This window comes from Nerophis lumbriciformis, linkage group LG31 (genome assembly GCF_033978685.3).
Source record: "Nerophis lumbriciformis linkage group LG31, RoL_Nlum_v2.1, whole genome shotgun sequence".
Classification (NCBI taxonomy): domain Eukaryota; kingdom Metazoa; phylum Chordata; class Actinopteri; order Syngnathiformes; family Syngnathidae; genus Nerophis; species Nerophis lumbriciformis.
In genome coordinates this window covers 6,356,309-6,376,328 of record NC_084578.2, presented here as the reverse complement: position 1 = coordinate 6,376,328, position 20,020 = coordinate 6,356,309, and the positions used below count along the sequence as shown (strand labels likewise).

General features: G+C 37.0%; 1 protein-coding gene across 3 annotated transcripts in view; it reads left to right on the top strand.

The window, feature by feature from the left end:
- Positions 1–1,155: 1,155 nt before the first annotated feature.
- spopla (speckle type BTB/POZ protein like a) overlaps positions 1,156–20,020 on the top strand; it is a 64,736-nt gene continuing 45,871 nt past the window's right edge. The window contains exons 1-2 of one of the 3 annotated variants that reach the window (XM_061926053.2): positions 1,156–1,176; positions 16,538–16,620. The gene's annotated coding sequence lies outside the window, so the exon portion shown is untranslated. Of the gene's footprint in view, positions 1,177–1,222; positions 1,519–16,537; positions 16,621–20,020 lie in introns of those variants that run through there. The other 2 variants (XM_061926052.2, XM_061926054.2) reach the window with 2 other exon arrangements.

The window sequence follows — 20,020 nt, the reverse complement described above, 5'->3', positions numbered from 1 at the left end:
GACTATATCCAACCGGAACTTCTCTACCTCGCGCACTAGCTCAGGCTCCTTCCCCCCCAGCGAGGTGACGTTCCACGTCCCAAGAGCTAGCTTCTGTAGCCGAGGATCGGACCGCCAAGTGCCCTGCCTTCGGCTACCGCCCAGCTCACATTGCACCCGACCTCTATGGCCCCTGCTATGGGTGGTGAGCCCATTGGAGGGGGGACCCACGTTGCCTCTTCGGGCTGTGCCCGGCCGGGCCCCATGGGGACAGGCCCGGCCACCAGGCGCTCGCCATCGTGCCCCAACTCCGGGCCTGGCTCCGGAGGGGGGCCCCGGTGACCCGCGTCCGGGCGAGGGAAATCTGAGTCTCGGTTCTTGCATTTCCATAGAAGTCTTCGAGCTATATATATATATATATATATATATATATATATATATATATGTATATATATATATATATATATATATATATATATATATTAGGGCTGCAACAACTAGTCGATTAAATCGATTAAAATTGATTACAAAAATAGTTGGCGATTAATTTAGTCATCGATTCGTTGGATATATGCTATGCGCATGCGCATAAGCAATTTATTTTTATTTTTTTATTATTTAAAATTTTTTTAAATTTAAATTATTTTTTTTAATAAACCTTTATTTATAAACTGCAACATGTACAAACAGCTGAGAAACAATAATCAAAATAAGTATGGTGCCAGTATGCTGTTTTTTTCCAATAAAATACTGGAAAGGATAGAAATGCAGTTTGTCTCCTTTATCCGATTATTAATCGATTAATCGAAGTAATAATCAACAGATAAATCGATTATCAAATTAATTGTTAGTTGCAGCCCTAATATATATATATATATATATATATATATATATATATATATATATATATATATATATATATATATATATATATATATATATATATATATATATATATATATATATATATATATGTATATATATATATATATATATATATATATGTATACAGCCCCAGCGGGCCTTTTGAATATCTCCCTAATTCTGAGGTCTCAAGATTGGCAAGTATGCATTTAACCCATGTCCGGAAGTAGTGTCAGCCACAACTCTGACGTCACGTTACTGTTTGACGTCGAAAAAGGCTTCTTTGACACGATGTGAGCGACGAGTTAAGAGAAAAAAGTTGGAGAGGACGAGGTAAGGCAAGTACAACATGGGGTCGCGTTTTAAAAAGTAAACACTTAAAAAAAACACCTTATAGTTGAATTTCAAAGTTCCAAATTAATTAAAGGAAAAAAAAAAAAAAAAGGCATAAATATTGTTTCGTCTGGCTGTCGCGCGTGCGCAGTAGCCAGGCCGCCTTGCCCGCTAAGCTAGCCAGCAGATGAGATGTAAGCTAGCTGAGATATAAATTAGACAAAGAAACCTTGCGAAGAGTCTGAGTGGGAAAATAGTTGAAAGTGGCGGACGGCGACAGCGGCGACTGTGGCACAAAGCTCCACACCTTACTCGACACACACGGGAGTATGAAAGTGAAAGGTACGCCGTCAGTATGTCTTTTTCAACTTTTTTGGCAGTCGGTGTACATGCTAGCTTGCGGCTACATGCTAGTTAGCTCGCTCGGTTAGCATCCTGTCAGAAACCTGCATAGGCCCTTTTTGTTGCCCTAGGTGCCATATAACCTCATTTTTAGTACTAGTCTGACCACTTTATCTGGGATTCAAATGTTATCCCGCTGCACGTCGATTATTTGGATGTATAACGACTTGTTGACGCGAGGACGAATGTATACTTGCTGTTTTCGTCTCAAGCTAGCCGATTGTTGTTAGCCGCGTTAGCGCTCGGATGCTAACGCGAATCCAACGTTAGCATCGCTTGTAAGAACTTTTCAACGCGAGTTTGAATTAAAATAATTAATTCGCTATATGCTGGTCTTGCTCGTGTTTGTGCTGTTTTTATGGCGAGATGAGCCCAGAGTTGTGTATTGCGGATGTGTTGATGCTGGTAAATTTGTTGGGCGACATCCATTATTACCAAGGTGTTGACACTTGATGTAGTTTCTGGAAATAAACATGTTTTTTTTGTAATGTGTTCATTTAGCCTTCATTCTTAACTAAACAATCCAAGTCCCGGAGTGAATAGCCTTGGAAAAAGAAGACTTTAAGTTCAACTTTACCTCATCGGTCAGTGTATGTTTTGGTCGTTGAATTTTGTTGTCATGAATGGAAATTGGTAAACAACAAACAAACTATTGGTTGATGTACTTTTCATTTAAAAATCAGAGTGTCTGCGGTGTGTTTAAAAGCATTTAAAAGCCAGTAAATACATTTTGTGGAAAGTAAGGCCATTAAAAAGCATTAAATATGATGACAAGAGGCTTTTAAAATTCATGATTGCAACAAAACAAACCCTGACCCAGTTTTGGGTTTAAAAAAACCCATCTACACCTCTGTTTGTTTACCTATTTAGGGTAATTAAGTTATTGACCTTCCAATTACAATTCAATACTGCAGTATTGAGAAATGTTTGTGTCCTTGCATTGTTAGTATTAGTCTTATGATATATATATATATATATATATATATATATATATATATATATATATATACAGTACAGGCCAAAAGTTTAGACACACCTTCTCCTCATTCAATGCGTTTTCTTTATTTTAATGACTATTTACATTGTAGATTGTCACTGAAGGAATCAAAACTATGAATGAACACATGTAGAGTTAAAAAGGGTGAACTAACTGAAAACATGTTTTATATTCTAGTTTCTTCAAAATAGCCACCCTTTGCTCCGATTACTGCTTTGCACACTCTTGGCATTCTCTCGGTGAGCTGTAATGGTTTTCACAGGTGTGCTTGAAGCTCATCGAGAGAATGCATTGAATTAAAATAATGATTTTGCTATATGCTGGTCTTGCTCGTGTTTGTGCTGTTTTTATGGCGAAATGAGCCCAGAGTTGTGTATTGCGGATGTGTTGATGCTGGTAAATTCGTTGGGCGACATCCATTATTACCAAGGTGTTGACACTTGATGTAGTTTCTGGAAATAAACATGTTTTTTTTGTAAGACAATAAAATGTGTTCATTTAGCCTTCATTCTTAACTAAACAATCCAAGTCCCGGAGTGAATAGCCTTGGAAAAAGAAGACTTTAAGTTCAACTTTACCTCATCGGTCAGTGTATGTTTTGGTCGTTGAATTTTGTTGTCATGAATGGAAATTGGTAAACAACAAACAAACTATTGGTTTATGTACTTTTCATTTAAAAATCAGAGTGTCTGCGGTGTGTTTAAAAGCATTTAAAAGCCAGTAAATACATTTTGTGGAAAGTCATTAAAAGGCATAAAATATGATGACCAGAGGCTTTTAGAATTCATGATTGCAATTGGCAACAAAACAAACCCTGACCCAGTTTTGGGTTTAAAAAACCCCAACCACGCTTCTGTTTGTTTACCTATTTAGGATAATTAAGTTATTGACCTTCCAATTAGAATTCAATATTGCAGTATTGAGAAATGTTTGTGTCGAAATGTGTACTTGCATTGTTAGTATTAGTCTTATGATATATATATATATATATATATATATATATATATATATATATACATACAGTACAGGCCAAAAGTTTAGACACACCTTCTCCTCATTCAATGCGTTTTCTTTATTTTAATGACTATTTACATTGTAGATTGTCACTGAAGGAATCAAAACTATGAATGAACACATGTGGAGTTAAAAAGGGTGAAAAAACTGAAAACATGTTTTATATTCTAGTTTCTTCAAAATAGCCACCCTTTGCTCTGATTACTGCTTTGCACACTCTTGGCATTCTCTCGATGAGCTGTAATGATTTTCACAGGTGTGCTTGAAGCTCATCGAGAGAATGCATTGAATTAAAATAATGACTTTGCTATATGCTGGTCTTGCTCGTGTTTGTGCTGTTTTTATGGCGAGATGAGCCCAGAGTTGTGTATTGCGGATGTATTGATGCTGGTAAATTCGTTGGGCGACATCCATTATTACCAAGGTGTTGACACTTGATGTAGTTTCTGGAAATAAACATGTTTTTTTTTGTAAGACAATAAAATGTGTTCATTTAGCCTTCATTCTTAACTAAACAATCCAAGTCCCGGAGTGAATAGCCTTGGAAAAAGAAGACTTTAAGTTCAACTTTACCTCATCGGTCAGTGTATGTTTTGGTCGTTGAATTTTGTTGTCATGAATGGAAATTGGTAAACAACAAACAAACTATTGGTTTATGTACTTTTCATTTAAAAATCAGAGTGTCTGCGGTGTGTTTAAAAGCATTTAAAAGCCAGTAAATACATTTTGTGGAAAGTAAGGCCATTAAAAGGCATAAAATATGATGACAAGAGGCTTTTAATGCTATGATTGCAACAAAACAAACCCTGACCCAGTTTTGGGTTTAAAAAAAACAAGTACGCTTCTGTTTGTTTACCTATTTAGGATAATTAAGTTATTGAACTTCCAATTACAATTCAATACTGCAGTATTGAGAAATGTTTGTGTCGAAATGTGTACTTGCATTGTTAGTATTAGTCTTATGATATATATATATATATATATATATATATATATATATATATACACACAGTACAGGCCAAAAGTTTAGACACACCTTCTCCTCATTCAATGCGTTTTCTTTATTTTAATGACTATTTACATTGTAGATTGTCACTGAAGGAATCAAAACTATGAATGAACACATGTGGAGTTAAAAAGGGTGAAATAACTGAAAACATGTTTTATATTCTAGTTTCTTCAAAATAGCCACCCTTTGCTCTGATTACTGCTTTGCATTCTCTCGGTGAGCTGTAATGGTTTTCATAGGTGTGCTTGAAGCTCATCGAGAGAATGCATTGAATTAAAATAATGACTTTGCTATATGCTGGTCTTGCTCGTGTTTGTGCTGTTTTATGGTGAAATGAGCCCAGAGTTGTGTATTGCGGATGTATTGATGCTAGTAAATTTGTTGGGCGACATCCATTATTACCAAGGTGTTGACACTTGATGTAGTTTCTGGAAATAAACATGTTTTTTTTTTTGTAAGACAATAACATGTGTTCATTTAGCCTTCATTCTTAACTAAACAATCCAAGTCCTGGAGTGAATAGCCTTGGAAAAAGAAGACTTTAAGTTCAACTTTACCTCATCGGTCAGTGTATGTTTTGGTCGTTGAATTTTGTTGTCATGAATGGAAATTGGTAAACAACAAACAAACTATTGGTTTATGAACTTTTCATTTAAAAACCAGAGTGTTTGCGGTGTGTTTAAAAGCATTTAAAAGCCAGTAAATACATTTTGTGGAAAGTAAGGCCATTAAAAAGCATTAAATAAGAAGACCAGAGGCTTTCAGAATTCATGATTGCAATTGGCAACAAAACAAACCCTGACCCAGTTTTTGAGTTAGAAAATACTACGCTTCAACTTGTTCAAACATTATAGAAGTGCAAATTTTGCTAACAAATATTGAATCCATTTTATTTCTGTTTGGTTACCTATTTAGGATAATGAAGTTATTGAACTTCCAATAACAATTCAATACTACAGTATTGAGAAATATGTTTGTGTCAAAATGTTTACTTGCATTGTTAGTATTAGTCTTATGACATATATGTATTTATATATATGTATACAGCACAGGCCAAAAGTTTAGACACACCTTCTCCTCATTCAATGCGTTTTCTTTATTTTCATGACCATTTACTTTGTAGATTGTCACTGAAGGCATCAAAACTATGAATTACATGTGGAGTTATGTACTTAACAAAAACAGGTGAAATAACTGAACATGTTTTATATTCTAGTTTCTTCAAACTAGCCACCCTTTGCTCTGATTACTGCTTTGCACACTTTTGGCATTCTCTCCATGAGCTTCAAGAGGTAATGGTTTTCACTTCACAGGTGTGTTTGAAGCTCATCGAGAGAATGCATTGAATTAAAATAATGACTTTGCTATATGCTGGTCTTGCTCGTGTTTGTGCTGTTTTTATGGTGAAATGAGCCCATAGTTGTGTATTGCGGATGTATTGATGCTGGTAAATTCGTTGGGCGACATCCATTATTACCAAGGTGTTGACACTTGATGTAGTTTCTGGAAATAAACATGTTTTTTTTTTTGTAAGACAATAAAATGTGTTCATTTAGCCTTCATTCTTAACTAAACAATCCAAGTCCCAGAGTGAATAGCCTTGGAAAAAGAAGACTTTAAGTTCAACTTTACCTCATCGGTCAGTGTATGTTTTGGTCGTTGAATTTTGTTGTCATGAATGGAATTTGGTAAACAACAAACAAACTATTGGTTTATGAACTTTTGTTTTGGTCGTTGAATTTTGTTGTCATTATTGGAAATTGGTAAACAACAAACAAGCTATTGGTTTATGAACTTTTCATTTAAAAATCAGAGTGTCTGCGGTGTGTTTAAAAGCATTTAAAAGCCAGTAAATACATTTTGTGGAAAGTAAGGCCATTAAAAGGCATAAAATATGATGACAAGAGGCTTTTAAAATTCATATGATTGCAACAAAACAAACCCTGACCCAGTTTTGGGTTTAAAAAAACCCAACTACGCTTCTGTTTGTTTACCTATTTAGGATAATTAAGTTATTGACCTTCCAATTACAATTCAATACTGCAGTATTGAGAAATGTTTGTGTCGAAATGTGTACTTGCATTGTTAGTATTAGTCTTATGATATATATATATACCGTATTTTCCGCACCATAAGGCGCCCTGGGTTATAAGCCGCGCCTTCAATGAACGGCATATTTCAAAACTTTGTCCACCTATAAGCCGCCCCGTGTTGTAAGCCGCATCTAACTGCGCTAAAGGAATGTCAAAAAAACAGTCAGATAGGTCAGTCAAACTTTAATAATATATTAAAAACCAGCGTTCTAACAACTCTGTTCACTCCCAAAATGTACGCAAATGTGCAATCACAAACATACGTATATCAACATGGACAGAGCTGCGTGAAAAAAGCCACCCGGCCTCTTCGCGTAAACTTAAACTTACCTTAACCACTCGCTCATCTTTTCTTCATCCATCCCTTCGAGTTAGCTTTTATGATGACGCCGGCTGGAAAGGTCTCTTTTGGCAAAGTCTTCCTTTTGAATATCACCATGGGTGGAAGTTTCTGGCCATTAGCATGGCAAGCTAGAACCACAGTGAAGGATGACTTCTCATTCCCTGTGGTGCGAATATTCACCGTACGTGCTCCCGTTGTATCCACAGTGTGGTTCACAGGAATATCAGTTGCTGTGAAATAGTAATCCGTGTGCGGATGGAGAGATTGCGTCTTTTCATGAACCGGATCCCGGTCGCTTAGTAGGAGCCATTTTGTGGTCTTTACAGATGTAAACACACAAAGGAAATGAAACGTACGGTGATATCCGCGCGCTTTTTCTTCTTCTACGCGGGCGGGTGGTTGCTTACAGTAGAAGAAGAAGCGCTTCCTGTTCTATGGGGGCGGGTGCTTACCTTGGCGGTTGCTTGCGTAGAAGAAGAAGCGCTTCCTGTTCTACGGGGAAAAAAGATGGCGGCTGTTTACCGAAGTTGCGAGACCGAAACTTTATGAAAATGAATCTTAATATTTATCCATATATAAAGCGCACCGGGTTATAAGGCGCACTGTCAGCTTTTGAGAAAATTTGTGGTTTTTAGGTGCGCCTTATAGTGCGGAAAATACGGTATATATATATATATATATATATATACAGTACAGGCCAAAAGTTTAGACACACCTCCTCATTCAATGCGTTTTCTTTATTTTAATGACTATTTACATTGTAGATTGTCACTGAAGGAATCAAAACTATGAATGAACACATGTGGAGTTAAAAAGGGTGAAATAACTGAAAACATGTTTTATATTCTAGTTTCTTCAAAATAGCCACCCTTTGCTCTGATTACTGCTTGGCACACTCTTGGCATTCTCTCGATGAGCTGTAATGGTTTTCACAGGTGTGCTTGAAGCTCATCGAGAGAATGCATTGAATTAAAATAATTACTTTGCTATATGCTGGTCTTGCTCGTGTTTGTGCTATTTTATGGCGAAATGAGCCCAGAGTTGTGTATTGCGGATGTATTGATGCTAGTAAATTCGTTGGGCGACATCCATTATTACCAAGGTGTTGACACTTGATGTAGTTTCTGTAAAAAACATGTTTTTTTTTTTTTGTAAGACAATAAAATGTGTTCATTTAGCCTTCATTCATAACTAAACAATCCAAGTCCCGGAGTGAATAGCCTTGGAAAAAGAAGACTGTAAGTTCAACTTTACCTCATCGGTCAGTGTATGTTTTGGTCGTTGAATTTTGTTGTCATGAATGGAAATTGGTAAACAACAAACAAACTATTAGTTTTTATACATTTCATTTTCAAATCAAAGTTTCTGCGGGGTCTTTAAAAGCATTAAAAGTCAGTAAGTTGATTTTGTGGAAAGTAAGGCCATTAAAAAGCATTAAATATGATGACAAGAGGCTTTTAAAATTCATATGATTGCAATTGGCAACAAAACAAACCCTGACCCAGTTTTGGGTTAAAAAAAAACCTGCGCTTCAACTTGTTCAATAATTACAGAAGTGCATATTTTGCTAACAAATATTGAATCCATCTTATTTCTGTTTGTTTACCTATTTAGGATACTTAAGTTAGAGATAGGTTGATTGGCAACACTAAATTGGCCCTAGTTTGTGAATGTTGTCTATCTGTGTTGGCCCTGCGATGAGGTGGCGACTTGTCCAGGGTGTACCCCGCCTTCCGCCCAAATGCAGCTGAGATAGGCTCCAGCACCCCCCGTGACCCCAAAAAAGGGACAAGCGGTAGAAAATGGATGGATGGATGGATGGACGTTATTGAACTGAATTGAGCCATTCAATACTACAGTATTGAAAAATGTTTGTGTCACAGTGCTTACTTTCATTGTTAGTATCAGTCTTATGACATATATGTATGTAATGTGTGTGTATATATATATATATATATATATATTTATATATATATATATATATATATATATACAGTACAGGCCAAAAGTTTGGACACACCATCTCCTCATTCAATGCGTTTTCTTTATTTTCATGACTATTTACTTTGTAGATTGTCACTGAAGGCATCAAAACTATGAATGAACACATGTGGAGTTATGTACTTAACAAAAAAAGGTGAAATAACTGAAAACATGTTTTATATTGTATTTTTTTCAAAATAGCCACACTTTGCTCTGATTACTGCTTTGCACACTCTTGGCATTCTCTCGATGAGCTTCAAGAGGTAGTCACCTGAAATAGTTTTCACTTCACAGGTGTGCTTGAAGCTCATCGAGAGAATGCATTGAATTAGTTGCTATATGCTGGTCTTGCTCGTGTTTGTGCTATTTTATGGCGAAATGAGCCCAGAGTTGTGTATTGCGGATGTATTGATGCTGGTAAATTCGTTGGGCGACATCCATTATTACCAAGGTGTTGACACTTGATGTAGTTTCTGGAAATAAGGATTTTTTTTGTAAGAAACAAAAAGTGTTCATTTAGGCTTCATTTTTAACTAAACAGTCCCAGAGTGAATAGCCTTGGAAAAAGAAGACTTAAGTTCAACTTTACCTCATCGGTCAGTGTATGTTTTGGTCGTGGAATTTGTTATCGTGAATGGAAATTGGTAAACAACAAACAGACTATTGGTTTATGTACTTTTCATTTTAAAACCAGAGTTTCTGTGGGGCGTTTAAAAGCCAGTAAATAGATTTTGTGGAAAGTAAGGCCAATAAAAAGCATTAAATATGATGACAAGAGGCTTTTAAAATTAATATGATTGCAATTGGCAACAAAACAAACCCTGACCCAGTTTCGCGTTTAAAAAACAAACTGCGCTTCAACTTGTTCAATAATTACAGAAGTCCATATTTTGCTAACAAATATTGAATCCATTTTATTTCTGTTTGTTTACCTATTTAGGATAATTAAGTTATTGAACATCCAATTACAATTAAATTCTGCAGTATTGAGAAATATGTTTGTGTCGAAATGTTTACTTGCATTGTTAGTATTAGTCTTATGATATACATGTATGTATGTATGTATGTATATATATATTATATATATATATATGTGTATATATATATATATATATATATATATATATATATATATACGTACGTATATATATGTGTGTGTGTGTGTGTGTGTGTGTGTGTGTGTGTGTGTGTGTGTATATATATATATATATATATATATATATATATACACATACGTATATATATGTGTGTGTATATATATATATTCACATACCGGTGTGTATATATATATATATATATATACACACATATATATATATATATATACACACATATATATATATACGTATGTATATATATGTGTGTGTGTATATATATATATATATATATATATATATATATATATATATATATATATATACATACATACATACATACATACAGTACAGGCCAAAAGTTTGGACACACATCCTCATTTAATACATTTTCTTTATTTTCATGACTGCTTTGTAGATTGTCAGTGAAGGCATCAAAATTATAAATGAACACATGTGGAGTTATGTACTTAACAAAAACAGGTGAAATCACTGAAAACCTGTTTTATATTCTAGTTTCTTCAAAATAGCCACCCTTTGCTCTGATTACTGCTTTGCACACTCTTGGCATTCTCTCGCTGAGCTTCAAGAGGTAGTCACCTGAAATGGTTTTCACTTCACAGGTGTGCTTGAAGCTCATTGAGACAATGCATTTAATTAAAATAACTAGTTTGCTAGTTGCTGGTCTTGCTCGTGTTTGTGCTATTTTATGGCGAAATGAGCCCAGAGTTGTGTATTGCAGATGTATTGTTGCTAGAAAATTAGTTGGGCGACATATATTATTACAAAGGTGTTTTTTTTGTGGGACAAACGTATGTGTTCATTCAGCCTTCATTCTTAACCAAACAGCTCAATTTTTGTTTAATTTGACCACAGAACGTTCCTCCAGAAAGTCTTATCTTTGTCCATGTGATGTCAGACGAAACAAAAATTGAGCTGTTTGGCCACAATACCCAGCAATATGTTTGGAGGAGAAAAGGTGAGGCCTTTAATCCCAGGAACACCACTCCTACCGTCAAGCATGGTGGTGGTAGTATTATGCTCTGGGTTTTAGAATGGCCTTCCCAAAGTCCTGACATAAACGTGTGGACAATGCTGAAGAAACAAGTCCATGTCAGAAAACCAACAAATTTAGCTAAATTGCACCAATTTTGTCAAGAGGAGTACCGTATTTTCCGCACCATAAGCCGCCCTGGGTTATAAGCCGCGCCTTCAATGAACGACATGTTTCAAAACTTTGTCCACCTATATGCCGCCCCGTGTTATAAGCCGCATCTAACTGCGCTAAAGGAATGTCAAAAAAACAGTCAGATAGGTCAGTCAAACTTTAATAATATATTAAAAACCAGCGTGATGTGGGCGCGCATGGAGTCGTATATCAACATGGACGGAGCTGCGTGAAAAAAGCCACCCGGCCTCTTCGCGTAAACTTACCTTAACCACTCGCTCATCTTTTCTTCATCCATCCATCCCTTCGAGTTAGCTTTTATGATGACGCCGGCTGGAAAGGTCTCTTTTGGCAAGGTCTTCCTTTTGAATATCACCATGGGTGGAAGTTTCTGGCCATTAGCATGGCAAGCTAGAACCACAGTGAAGGATGACTTCTCATTCCCTGTGGTGCGAATATTCACCGTACGTGCTCCCGTTGTATCCACAGTGCGGTTCACAGGAATATCAAAAGTCAGTGGAACCTCGTCCATGTTGATAATGTTCTCTGGCCGGATCTTTTTTTCAGCTATCTTGTTTTTACAATATGCACGGAAAGTAGCCAGCTTTTCTTGAAAGTCTTTAGGCAGTTGCTGTGAAATAGTAGTCCGTGTGCGGATGGAGAGATTGCGTCTTTTCATGAACCGGAACCTGTCGCTTAGTAGGAGCCATTTTGTGGTCTTTACAGATGTAAACACACAAAGGAAATGAAACGTACGGTAATATCCGCGCGCTTCTTCTTCTTCTACGCGGGCGGGTGGTTGCTTACAGTAGAAGAAGAAGCGCTTCCTGTTCTATGGGGGCGGGTGCTTACCTTGGCGGTTGCTTGCGTAGAAGAAGAAGGACTTCCTCTTCTACGGGGAAAAAAGATGGCGGCTGTTTACCGTAGTTGCGAGACCGAAACTTTGTGAAAATGAATCTTAATATTAATCCATATATAAAGCGCACCGGGTTATAAGCCGCACTGTCAGCTTTTGAGTAAATTTGTGGTTTTTAGGTGCGGCTAATAGTGCGGAAAATACGGTATATGTAATAATGATCTGCAGTTGGACATGTATATTAAAATTGTTATAGGTTGCATTAAAAAACATTAAATTAGATTTGCTGATACCTGCAGAAATCCTGTAAAATGCAAAAAAGAAAAAAAACTAAGCGTTCTTCGTTTTTGGTGTTGAAGAGCAATAACTACAACAAACAATTTTTTTCTATTTCATATAAAAAAAAAAAAGTAAACAGACGGAAAAACTGTGAAACAGATTTTTGTTTCATTTGCGGACACCAGAAGTTTTTGTTTTCCAAGTAAAAGCGAGCACACGACTGTGACACTTGTGTGCCTGTGATTCTTGCTATTTGGAGCTCTACACAGAAACTATTTTAGACATGTACACGCAAATGCAGAAATCTGCTTTTTTAAACATTCACATTTTTTAACGACATATCAATAAAAATACCTAAACAAAACGTGTTGAAGGCTCACATGTTCCTCTCGCCTCAACGCCTCTCAGAACCGCAACGTTTGAAGGCTGTTTACTTTGCTGCTAATCATATTTGGATGATTACAATCCCAACACAGTTAATTCCCAACCAGTTGTGGTTTTAGAGCATTAATTGGTAGCCAGCGAGAAGGTATGTTTTTTGATGTGACGGATTGTAAACTGATGTCACAACACTGGAAGTTTATTACCTGAGGGTGTGGCTACAGGATAGACTTGCCAAATGTGTGCATGTTATAGAAGTTTACATACATTTTCAATGATATTCATGTTAGTAAATGATCTACTAAAAAATAAGTGGGGCATTCAAGTGTCAAAAGGACAGCCAAAAGTGGTTGGTAGATGAGAATCTAAATGTAAAATATAGTGTAGAAATTCACCCAATTGCAGGAAATGTAGTCTTCCATCCATCCATTTCCTACCGCTTGTCCCTTTCGGGGTCACGGGGGGCGCTGGACCCTATCCCAGCAGCATTCGGGCAGTAAGCAGGGCACACCCTGGACAAGTCGCCACCTGATTTTCAAAAAAGTATATTTGTGTTTGCATGTCCAGCACTTTTTGCTGATAGAAATGTTCCTCCTTTTCTTCCTCATATTTCCTCTTTTTTTTCCTCAAAAGGTGGCTCACATCTGTGTGTGTCACCGAATTGTTGGCGTTTTGTGAACTGAATTTGTATTTATCCACTTCTGCTGAGAATTTTATTGAATTCAATAGGCGAGCAAAACTTGTTTTAAAAATCCATTAAAAAAAATTAGTGTTTAAAAATGTCAGTTTGTTAAAACAGTGTTTTAAAAATTCATTTCATTTGTGTATTTGGAATCATTCACACCGGGTGCACTTCTCAAAAGCAAAATTAGCAAAAATATTTCCCCATATTAACCCATTATGTGATAGATGTAAACTAGATAACGCAACATTAATACACATGTTTTGGCTTTGTCCGAAGCTAAAGGGGTACTGGAAGTCCATCTTCGAAGCACTCTCCACGGTTTTAACAATTCAAATCGATCCAAACCCTTTCATTTCTGTATTTGGAATCATTCCTGAAGGGATGGAACTACCGTATTTTCCGCACCATAAGGCGCCCTGGGTTAAAAGCCGCGCCTTCAATGAACGGCATATTTCAAAACTTTGTCCACCTATAAGCCGCCCGGTGTTGTAAGCCGCATCTAACTGCGCTAAAGGAATGTCAAAAAAACAGTCAGATAGGTCAGTCAAACTTTAATAATATATTAAAAACCAGCGTTCTAACAACTCTGTTCACTCCCAAAATGTACGCAAATGTGCAATCACAAACATACGTATATCAACATGGACAGAGCTGCGTGAAAAAAGCCACCCGGCCTCTTCGCGTAAACTTAAACTTACCTTAACCACTCGCTCATCTTTTCTTCATCCATCCCTTCGAGTTAGCTTTTATGATGACGCCGGCTGGAAAGGTCTCTTTTGGCAAGGTCTTCCTTTTGAATATCACCATGGGTGGAAGTTTCTGGCCATTAGCATGGCAAGCTAGAACCACAGTGAAGGATGACTTCTCATTCCCTGTGGTGCGAATATTCACCGTACGTGCTCCCGTTGTATCCACAGTGCGGTTCACAGGAATATCAGTTGCTGTGAAATAGTAATCCGTGTGCGGATGGAGAGATTGCGTCTTTTCATGAACCGGATCCCTGACGCTTAGTAGGAGCCATTTTGTGGTCTTTACAGATGTAAACACACAAAGGAAATGAAACGTACGGTATATCCGCGCGCTTTTTCTTCTTCTACGCGGGCGGGTGGTTGCTTACAGTAGAAGAAGAAGCGCTTCCTGTTCTATGGGGGCGGGTGCTTACCTTGGCGGTTGCTTGCGTAGAAGAAGAAGCGCTTCCTGTTCTACCGGGAAAAAAGATGGCGGCTGTTTACCGAAGTTGCGAGATCGAAACTTTATGAAAATGAATCGTAATATTAATCCATATATAAAGCGCACCGGGTTAAAAGCCGCACTGTCAGCTTTTGAGTAAATTTGTGGTTTTTAGGTGCGGCTAATAGTGCGGAAAATACGGTACCTGTCGGGGGTCACAAAATAGTTGCCTTCACCACCCTCCTCGTCTGATATTGTTGAAGTGGAAGGAGGCTGACCCACCCTTAGTCTCCCACTGGATAAGGGACGTACTAGCAAACCTGAAGCTGGAGAAAATAAGATACACATTACGGGGCTCTGAAAACAAGTTTTTTAAAGTGTGGAGACCTTTTTTGACTTTTTTTGACCAATCTACACAAGTGCAGGAAGAGCCCTAGATATGTACCTAGATATGGCCTAGTCATGCTGCGTCTACATTAGGTTTCAGTTTTCAATTACTGTGTTTTAAGTGCCTTGTACTGAACTTTATCTATTTATTTTATTTTTTTTACTCCGGGTACTTTTGTACTCTTACTTTTGTTTTTTGTTTTTGTTTTGAGTGACAGCAGGGTTAGGGAATGAAGAGGGTTTGAATATGTTGTTAATGTGAATGTGAAATCAATAAAAAGGACTATGAAAGAAGTAAAAAAATTCAGTGCAGAAATTAAAAATCAAGACTCACTTCCAGTAAATTAAGACTGGAGCAGTCGATTTTGTCAGCCAATGAGGTGCTTTAGTCTTAATTTAACGGAAGTGAGTCTGAGTTTTGAAGTAGTTATCTTTTCAAAATTAATTTTTTTACGCTGAATTTTTTAAACTGCATTTTTATATATTAAATCTTTAAACACAAAATGTTATTCAATGAATTTGTCAGCATAATTTGATGTAAAATAAAGCATTTTCCAAAATTCAGTTACCGTATTTTTCGGACTATAAGTCGCAGTTTTTTTTCGTAGTTTGAAAAAGGGGTTGCGACTTATACTCAGGAGCGACTTATGTGTGAAATGATTAACACATTACCGTAAAATATCAAATAGTATTATTTAGCTTATTATTCACGTATAAGATTTCATGGGATTTAGTGATTAGGAGTGACAGATTTGTTTGGTAAACGTATAGCATGTTCTATATGTTATAGTTATTTGAATGACTCTTACCATAATATGTTACGTTAACATACCAGGCACGTTCTCAGTTGGTTATTTATGCCTCATATAACGTACATTTATTCAGCCTGTTGTTCACTATTCTTTATTTATTTTAAATTGCCTTTCAAGTGTCTATTCTTGGTGTTGGGTTTTATCAAATAAATTTCCCCCAAAAACGCGACTTATACTCCAGTGCGACTTATGTTTTTTTCCTTCTTTATTATGCATTTCCGGCCGGTGCGACTTATACTCAGGAGCGTCTTATACTCCGAAAAATACGGTATATAAATTCAGTGTCCATAAAAACTTTCCTAACAAATACACTAATTAACCTCCATAGGATTCCAATGAACATTTTTACTCATCGCAGATTTTTTTTGCAGGGGAGTTTTGTCAATTGTATACTTGCCTAATTTTGTCAGAGCTTTGTGGCGCGAGTAACTGTCCAATCTGAATCTTGTGATATTCTGGATAAACTATGATTGTGTTCTACATCATGAGTATTGGTGTATAGTGGAGATGAAAACACACAGCTCATTATTGATCAGTAATACCAACATTTACGTTCCTATTAAGCATAATCGGTCTACCCACATCCTAGTAATATAAACATGTTTCACCCTTAATCTTTTTCATACAAGAATGTCATGTAATCTAACTTCTGATCCAACACTTAATGTTTGTCCCTTTTTCCTTGTAGACTGGACCATGAAGACGGGACCATGAAATATCCTGTTAAATACTAGACATACAGCACTTTGTAAATACTACAACTTCTGAGAGGTAATCCTCTGTTCATACTTGACTGTTTTAGGCCATGTCCACAGGAACACAGATACTCCACAAACGTATCTCTGCGTTTAGGCCTCTTGTCCACACGCAGATTCATACTTTTGTCTTTAAAAACGCAGACTTTTACAAACGCTGGCCAAAGTGTAGAGTTCCGAAACTCTCCGCTTAGCGTATGCCTGGACACTGCACAAACGTAGACTTGTGATGACGTCACGGTTGTGCGCTGCCTTGCTGGCTTTAAACACACTATAAGAGGATTTAATGTATGTTTGAACTAGGGCTGGGCGATATGGCCTTTGTTTAATATCTCGATATTTTTAGGCCATGTCATGATATACGATATATATCTCGATATTTTTAGGCCATGTCATGATATACGATATATATCTCGATATTTTGCCTTAGCCTTGAATGAACACTTGATGCATATAATCACAGCAGTATGATGATTCTATGTGTCTACATTCAAACAATCTTCTTCATACTGCATTAATATATGCTCATTTTAAACTCACGCAGAGAGGGAAATCACAACTAAGTCAATTTACCAAAACTGTATTTATTGAACAGTTAAGCAGTGGCACAAACATTCATGTAAATTCCAAAACAGAAAGTGCAAGATTGTCAGAGACATTTTAAAACAAGCTATGAGTGCACTTTTGTGTGACATATCAAAACAACACTAAATTAAAGTGCACTTTTTGTACAGAACACCACTACAATAGTTAAAAACAAAGTGCACTTTTGTGCATGATGTCACACAAGATATTTCAATAACTGTCAAATGAAAATGAGCTGCATAATAGGAAATCAAATAGCGTATGTCCTTCGCTATGTGGTAGGTTCCTGCGGACGTTATCTCCTTCTTTTGTTGACTATTTTTTTCATACGGTGTTGATGTGGAAATGGTTGCCTCGGCATTTTGTTGGTGTGGCATCGAACAGAGATGTTGAAATGCGGAGTTTCAAGCACTCTTCATTCTCTAGCGCAGGGGTCGGCAACCCGCGGCTCTAGAGCCGCATGCGGCTCTCTAGCGCCGCCCTAGTGGCTCTCTTGAGCTTTTTCAGAAATGTATGAAAAATGGAAAAAGATGAGGGGAAAACAATCTATTTTTTGTTTTAATATGGTTTCTGTAGGAGGACAAACATGACACAAACCTCTCTAATTGTTATAAAGCACAATGTTTATATTAAACATGCTTCACTGATTCGAGTATTTGGCGAGCGCCGTTTTGTCCTACTAATTTTGGCGGTCCTTGAACTCACCGTAGTTTGTTTACATGTATAACTTTCTAGGACGTGTTTTATGCCACTTCTTTTTCTGTCTCATTTTGTCCACCAAACTTTTAAGGTTGTGCATGAAAGGTGAGTTTTGTTGATGTTATTGACTTGTTGGAGTGCTAATCAGACATATTTGGTCACTGCATGACTGCAAGCTAATCGATGCTAACATGCTATTTAGGCTAGCTATATGTACATATTGCATAATGATGCCTCATTTGTAGCTATATTTGAGGTCAGTTAGTTTCCTTTAAGTTCTCTTAATTCAATGTATATCTCATGACACACTATCTGTATGTAATATGGCTTTTAATTTTTTGCGGCTCCAGACAGATTTGTTTTTGTATTTTTGGTCCAATATGGCTCTTTCAACATTTTGGGTTGCCGACCCCTGCTCTAGCGGGTGACTTTTCAAATGATGCTACACATTAGCAGTGCTGCTACTTTTTTTAGCAATGCTTTTGCCCCACACTTGACAAATTACAGTTGTCTGTTCGACATATTCCCACTTGAAGACAAACCACCGCCAGACAATTGACCCCCTGTTGTTTTTTTGGGGAATTAATTCTTCCTTCATTTGTTACCAGATTCGCACCTTCTTTCTCTCGTATTACCGCTAGTTTGAACGTAAACATGCTGCTCTTTTCACTCAACATTAACAAAAAAGACACATCAAAATGGGCTTTGCGACACTCCCGCCGGCACTAATGACAGTCAGCTGTTTTGGATACGATCGCTGTAGAACAGGGGTGCTCACACTTTTTCTGCAGGCGAGCTACTTTTCAATTGATCAAGTCGTGGGGATCTACCTCATTCATACATATAATTTATATTTACTTATTTATGAAATAGATGTTTTTGTTAACAAGTTAAAGGTGTTTAATGATAATGCAAGCATATTTAACACATATAGTTAATATTGTTAATACATTAAAGGTGTTTAATGATAATACAAGTATGTTTAATACATATAGTTAATATTGTTAACAAGTTAAAGGTGTTTAAAGATAATGCAAGCATGTTTAACACATATAGTTAATATTGTTAACAAGTTAAAGGTGGTTAAAAATAATACAAGCATGTTTAACACATATAGTTAATATTGTTAACAACTTAAAGGTGGTTAAAGATAATACAAGCATGTTTAACACATATAGTTAATATTGTTAACAACTTAAAGGTGGTTAAAGATAATACAAGCATGTTTAACACATAGTTAATATTGTTAACAACTTAAAGGTGGTTAAACATAATACAAGCATGTTTAACACATATAGATTCCTTTCTTTCATGAAGACAAGAATATAAGTTGGTGTATTACCTGATTCTGATGACTTGCATTGATTGGAATCAGACAGTGGTGATGATAACGTCCGCATTTTCGAATGGAGGAGAAAAAAAGTCCTCCTTTCTGTCCAATACCACATGAAAGTGGTTGGTTTTTGGCATCTTATTTGTCCAGCTTCCGTACGCCTTTGTATACACTTTACAAGAAATACATTGTAGGCAAACTCCGCAGCTTGCTAGCTTGTGCACGCCAGCTTTCTGAGACTCTTGTTTTGGTAGCGCAGGCAGGATGAAGCAGAGCTTTTATTGTGCAACTGTGCAGTCGGTCTTTGTAGTTTTGACGACAGGTACGGCGCCAGAGTCTGTTGAAATAAAGTGTTTCTCGCCTTCCAGTCGGTAATTTTAATGAGCTGGCAGCAGCCAGCGTCATCTCAGAAGACCCTCGGGTGCCGTGAATGTCAATCAAGTGACGAAAGTGACGTCATAGTGAAGATTTATGATCGCTCATTTTTAGGACTATTTTTTTAATGCCTGGCTGGTGATCGACTGACACACCCTCCGAGATCGACCGGTAGATCGCGATCGACGTAATGAGCACCCCTGCTCTAGCGGGTGACTTTTCAAATGATGCCACATATTAGCAGTGCTGCTACTTTTTGTAGCAACGCTTTTGCTCCACACTTGACAAATTACAGTTGTCTGTTCGACATATTCCCACTTGAAGACAAACCACCGCCAGACGATGGACCCCCTGCTGTTTTTCTTGGGAATTAATTCTTCCTTCATTTGTTACCAGATTCGCACCTTCTTTCACTCGTATTACT